The sequence below is a fragment of the Harpegnathos saltator genome, unplaced genomic scaffold, assembly GCF_003227715.2.
Source record: "Harpegnathos saltator strain DR-91 unplaced genomic scaffold, Hsal_v8.6 scaffold25, whole genome shotgun sequence".
In the NCBI taxonomy this organism is placed as follows: Eukaryota; Metazoa; Arthropoda; class Insecta; order Hymenoptera; family Formicidae; genus Harpegnathos; species Harpegnathos saltator.
In genome coordinates this window covers 119,128-126,136 of record NW_020230039.1, presented here as the reverse complement: position 1 = coordinate 126,136, position 7,009 = coordinate 119,128, and the positions used below count along the sequence as shown (strand labels likewise).

General features: G+C 41.9%; 1 non-coding gene across 1 annotated transcript; it reads left to right on the top strand.

Annotated features, from left to right (window-relative positions):
• Positions 1–6,065: 6,065 nt before the first annotated feature.
• Positions 6,066–6,138, top strand: TRNAA-GGC (transfer RNA alanine (anticodon GGC)). The gene has a single exon. It is a non-coding gene; the product is annotated as a tRNA-Ala (tRNA).
• The last annotated feature ends 871 nt before the right edge of the window (positions 6,139–7,009 follow it).

Below are 7,009 nucleotides of genomic sequence, written 5' to 3'. Positions count from 1 at the left end.
CGTCTAAGTGAAGGTTCTTAGAGTGGGCATGATGACGTCACGAGAGAAAAAACTGTCAGGATATGTAGACTCGAACCTGGGGCTCGATTCCTGATGGCGTACGAATGAGATACGCATACGAAAATCTATATTATATGTAACGTAAACTGTATTTTTGCATACGCATCTCACTTGCACGTCGTCAGGAATCGAGCCCCTGGGCCCTAGCGGTTACTATCCAATGCTCCAAAGCTCCTAGATTACCGTCACTTGTTTCTAGTAGACGTCTATTGAAGGTTCTTACAGTGTGCATGATGACGTCACGAGAGAAAAAATCTACTGGGATGTTGCTAGACTCGAAACCTCGACCTTCACGGTTACTATCCAATGCTCCAACTTCCTAGACCACCGTCGCTTGTTGCTAGAAGACGTCTAATGAAGGTTATCACAATATGCATGATGACGTCATACACACACACACGCGCGCGCGCGCGCGCATGCGTAAAAATAAGTCAAAACTAGACCAGACTCGAAATAAGCATCATACCGCAAATAAAGAAGTTTTTTATCAAACACAATTACTATATAAAATCCTAAGAAAGGGGATAAGCATGTTGGAAGAAACATTTGTACATTTGAAATAATGTTTCATTATATAGCGTCGTACAATTTTCTTCGAGGCCACCAATTGAAAATATTTAGTACATTCTGTAATGCACAATTTTTCATATGATTATATAACAAAGTAATTTATTTCTCAGAACATCTCACAGCTTCGCACATGATATTTTTCAAAGCACATGTCAGCAGCTCGCAATCAATAAGTAACTCACCGTCAAAGCCAGAGCTTTCACGTATCACTTTTACCGCATAACACATTTCGGTAATTCCTTTTTCTCGAAGAACTTTTACAAAAGTTTAAAATTTTGATCTAACGAGATACGACTGTTCAGACAACTGTGTATATATATGATCAATGCAATATTCATAAGTAAATAACATGTTCATGGCAGGACTTAAATACAAACGCTTAGAAGATAGCGTTAATTTTATAATTTTTGAACCATTTAGCTCACACAATTCCACTCTTAAATCTCAAATTCGAAGCGGAAAGTATGATGGTTTGCTCGCTTCCAGAAATCGTCGTATAGCACCACGATTTTCCATCAGTTTTCCCCAAATGTTTGTATGTAATATTAGTTGATTACCGCGACTGTCACCGAGGACTATTTCCACGACGGGTATATTGCATTGCACATTGAGTCCAATCTCCAAATACTTATGAAACGTTGTAATCAAAGCGTATCTGCGCCCCAGGATGCGAGTAGCATGACATGACTCAGGAATGCTATAAAATACAATAAATGTTATATACATTTAAAGATTCGATCGGGAAAGTGCACACAAAGTACCAACCAAATTCACATTGATACTCACTTCTTACGTTCCATTTTGTATGGTGGCTCCTCGAAACACTCATCGCACTTTTGTTTGTACCTGAGGTGATCCTTATCCTTATCCTCATGTTGAACAGGCATGTAATAATTTGCTTGTGTAGCGTTCACTTCGACATCGGACAGTTTGTTTTACTGTAAGTGGAAGCTACTGTCGAATCTTGTCTTTGCAGAGCGACTGATGCAGCACTATGCTGGAGCTCCTTTAACACAGGCAAGTTTTCCCCACCAATGTTGTAAGTTTAGTCGAAGACGAACAGAGTGCACTGCGTATTACAATATCACATTTCTGACGAAAAACGCTTTTATCAGTCGTTGACGCCAGACTGCTGTTACCAAATAGTAGATCTACAAACCTATTATTATATCAGATAAAGAAAGGCATGCATTTAGGCATATAAAGTCCACAACGAGTCGATATGAGTTTAAGACCCAGAAATGTGTTTAAAAGTTCGTCGAGAAAGTTTCCCGAATTTTGATAACGGCGTGTATTTTTGGAAGACGGAATGGCTATAAAAGGTTGAATGCAGAACATTCTATAATTTAATCGAAAACGAACAGAGTGCACGGTTATAGTGTGTTGACAACGTTAGCTGAAAGAAATGGCAGAATCATCATCATCATCATCATCATTATTATCATCCGTAGAACGCGAGCTGTGGAATCAGTCTACGAGATTAAGCTCTCTAGACTAATATCTCGCATGGGAACAAAAGTGCGATGAGTGTCTCGAGTCGTTAGAACAGCATAGTCGAGCCAAACAGCCACGACTATCGGTTGGTTCAGCGCACTCGATGGTTGCTCGTATAGCTCAACTCGAGGGTTTAAAAAATACTTTGCGCAGACGTTTCGTATACGCCGGAGCCGGACATTCGAAACTTTTTTGGCAAGAAATCAATACAGCATTCAATAATCGCGTATCAACCGGGGCGATTGTAAATACAGATTATATCGACCCTTCTCGATTTCTCCAAGATGCGAAGAATATCGTGCTCGAGCATATGCGATGCGTTATGAAGAGACATGGTAGCGTAAAAGTGAATACTGTGTTCAACGGTGAATTTGTGGTGGGTGATAAATGCGCGAACAAGAGCATCAATACAAGGAACGTTGAACTTCTTTCCACATCCGATCTAGATAATTGATTCGCGATGCATGTTATCGAACCCACCTTAGCGTCCTTGGAAGAATTCCAGGAACGAGAAAGCGGGTGGGCACTTTCACGCATACTCGATTTGACCGTTAACGTTAACAAGTACAAACCGATGCGTGTGGGATGTCACATCGAATTACCGCGCGAAATAAAAATGAAACGGGCTGTGATCAGTGTGCAATCTAAGGACAATGAATGTTTCGCTTAGGCGGTTGTTGCAGCGTTATGTCCAGCTGACAAAAACGCAAATCGTCAATCTTCGTACCTGCACTATACATCAGTGTTGTATATGCAGGACATTGAATTTCCAATGCGCATAAACCAAATTAAAAAGTTTGAACGGTTGTTACTTCAGCTTGAGAGCCACACAGTTGACTGTCAAAAAATAAATAACTGTGCCATCGTCTTGCCAAACGATGATAACAAATGGCTCAGCTTCATCAACTACTGCAGGAAGGAGCGGGTCCCGCTTGTAGTTTACGCCGACTTGGAATGCATCCTGGAGAAGACACCGAGGGAAGAACAAACGAGTTCGTATACGTATCAACATCATAGCGTATTTAGTATAGCGTATTACGTGCGATGTTCCTACGACGAGTCGTTATCCGCGTATCGATGTCGTCGCGATCCGAATTGCATCTCGTAGTTTGTCAAAGAACTTGAAGAACTGGCACATCGTGTAAAGGATATTTTGTCTGCAAATGTCTCCATGGAAACTTTGTCGAAAGAACAGTGGGAGACATTTCGGAACGCTATGCTGTCATGTGCGCGAGAAATCATTCGCAAAGGATGATACGCGTGCCCGATCATTGCCACCTGACTGGATGGTACAGATGTCCCGCGCATTCCAATTGCAATTTAAATTCTCGAGACAGTTATTGCATTTCTGTGGTCTTTCACAACTTATCCGGTTATGATTGGCACTTCATCATCAAAGATATAGCAACCGCGTTCGAAGGTTCAATTACTGTACTGCCGATAACCAAAGAGAAATACATTTCGTTTACAAAGACTGTAGGAAACATGATGGATAGTAGGAGTAAATGGAAAAATTGTATACAATTGCGGTTCATCGATTCGTACAAATTTCTCAGTACTAGTCTCGATAAATTGGCGTCTTTTCTCAACAACGACAAATTAAAAATTGTTCAGTCCGAATTTTCAAATTAATCCGACAAGGATTTTGATTTGTTGACGCGAAAGAGTATCTTTCCGTACGAATACCTTGATTGCGCGGACAAGCTGCAGGATCGGTGTTTACCGCCGCGCGAGTCATTTTACAGTTCGTTGATGGGTGACACGGTATCCGACAGCGATTACGCGCACGCCACGAACATCTGGCAGCGGTTCTCCATTCAAATCTTGGGCGAATATAGCGACTTGTATCTGAAGACTGATGTCTTTTTACTGTCCGATATTTTTGAAAATTTCCATAATAGTTGTATCAAAAGTTACGGATTAGATCCCGCGTATTATTACATTTTGCCTGGTTTTACGTGGGATGCTATGTTGAAGCATACGGGCATTAATTTCGAATTGCTCACTGATATCGACATGGTCATGTTCATTGAGCGCGGTATTCGCGGCGGTCTTAGTCAATGTTCCAGTAGATACGCAAAGGCCAATAACAAATACATGCAGTCTTACGATCCATTGCAGCCATCATCATACTTGACGTAAATCATACTTCGATGTAAATAACTTGTACGGTTGGGCAATGTGTCAACAGCTACCATACGCCGAATTTCGATGGGTTGATGATGTATCGAATTTCGACGTATCATTAATCGCGCTAGATTCACCCATAGGTTACATTTTGGAGGTCTACTTGGAGTATCCGTAACGTCTGCACGACGCGCACACTGACCTACCGTTCTGTCTGACGCGGGACAAACCACCGAACAAAGGGCAGGATAAGCTTCTCGCAATCTTATACGATAAGCAGCGTTATGTGATTCATTATCGCAACCTGCAGTAGTGCACGCGCCACGGTCTTCGTATTGGAAAAATACACCGCATATTTACGCAATCCCCATGGCTCCACGATTATATCGAACTTAACACGCAGTTTAGAACATACACGATAAACGATTTCGAGAAAAATTTGTACAAATTGATGAACAAAGCCGTATTCGGCAAAACCAAGGAAACGTTCGCAATCACGTAGACGTAAAATTGTTGACAAAATGGGATGGACGATACGGTGCTGAGGCAATGATCGCGAGACCAATTTTCATAGCCGAAGTATCTTTTCGGAAAATTTAATCGCCGTTGAGCTACGTAAACTCGAGGTAGAACAAGCTGATCTATGTGGGTATGTGTATCCTTAACATATCCAAGACCTGCTTGTACGAATTTCATCACGAGTACATGTCTCCCCTGTATCAGAACAGATGTAAAGTAATATACACCAATACTGACAGTTTAATCTACTATATTCAATGCAATGATATTTTCGAGCACATGAAACGCGATATTTCTAAATGATTCGAGTGATTATCCTGCTGATAACGTGTATGGTACAACGCTTGCCAACAAGAAGGTACCGGGTCTGATGAAAGATGAAAATAACGGAGCGATTATGACGGAATTCGTCGGACTCAGAGCAAAGATGTAGGCACTAAAGGTAGACAGCAAAAAGGACACGAAGAAGGCGAAAGGTGTCAAGACCAACGTTGTAGCGCGAACTATAACGTTTGATGATTATATGCAGTGTCTGAGAGACGAGGTCGAAAAGCGACGTCGTCAGTCATGCATACGATCCAAAATGCATAAGTCTATACCGTGTCCGAACTAAAAACTGCTTTGAGTCCGTATGATGACAAGCGGTATATCGTACCAGACTCAACAAACACTTTACCATGGGGACATTACAGGACAACGTTATAGAATAAAAAAGCGATCATTGTACATACATGTATATTGTAAATGAAAAGCGATCATTGTACATACATATATATTTCTTTGTTTGTAAGAAATATTGTTAACTGTAATAAAAAGCTGGGTTATTACAAGCTGTTTATAATAGGATATTGTAATAAAAAAATGTTTATAATAAAGAATTAGTTACAATACATTTTCTTTGTGTATCCAAGAGTTGTGCGAGTCGTCAAATCCCAACCACTTCACTAAAACCTTGTCGCCACTTTTTCGCAACACCTTTTCCACGAGATAAACATCAGGATTAGCAGCGCGATGCAGTTCGTATTCGTAAAATCCTCCAGCAATAGACTTTCTGCGAGAATCCTCAAGCAGATAGGTCGCTGGATTGGTCGTCTGTACTTTGATGATCTTAAACATTTCGGTGGCCCAGTTCGGAAACCTCTTATCCTTTGAGAGACACCAGCTTGCGCCACCAGGTACAAGTAACAATGCCTCTCTCTGTAGTCGCCGTGCGCTCGAGATAGCACTAAAGATGTCACTTCCGAACGACATCTCTCAACGTTATCTAGGGAGGGGAGAGTGTCGTGAGCGTGGAGCGTCAGATAGCTCAGTGGTCTAGAGCAGTCGCCCGGCAAGCGAAAGACCCGGGTTCGATTCCCGGTCTAGCGACTACCGCGCTCTCGATATTTTTCTCTCCTCGGAACGAAAAATGAGATGCAGGTCCCGAACGCACGGCGTCCCGTCGCCACCTAGTACGCCCTCCTTCTTTCATGGTGGATCCCCCTTCGGCGCGTTGTAAAAACGTGTCCAAGCGCCCGGGGGCAGCCAAAATATGGCGTCGACCCCCGGGGCTTATTTCTATTATTTGCACCGGATAAGGAAGGGTAACGGTGGAGGCCGGCATACATGAACAGCAGGTTTTAAAGGATAGCAACCTTTGAGAGACACCAGCTTGTACCACTAGGTACAAGTAAACAAAGCCTCTCTCTGTAGTCGCCGTGCACTCGGGATAGCACTAGAGATGTCACTTCCGAACGACATCTCTCAACGTTATCTAGGGAGAGGAGAGTATCGTGAGCGTGGAGCGTCAGATAGCTCAATGGTCTAGAGCAGTCGCCCGGCAAGCGAAAGACCCGGGTTCGATTCCCGGTCTAGCGACTACCGCGTTCTCGATATTTTTCTCTCTTCGGAACGAAAATAAGATGCAGATCCCGAACGCACGGCGTCCCGTTGCCACCTAGTACGCCCTCCTCCTTTTTATGGAGGTTCGGAGTGTAACCTTTCTCGAAGATAGTTTTGAATTAAACCAAAAAGTAAAAAAAGGCGCCAAGTACAAGCGCAACACGTATTGTGCTATTTTTAGAAATTTCAAATTCAAATTATTTTTTTTTAAGTATGTATGTGTACATAACATAAGTTTTTAAAAGTAAAACTTATACAAAAGAAGTGATATATTAAAACAGTAGCGCCAACTGAGAAATCGTATACTTAATATTTTTAGAAATCTCAAATTCAAATTATTTCCTTTTTTTAAGATTAT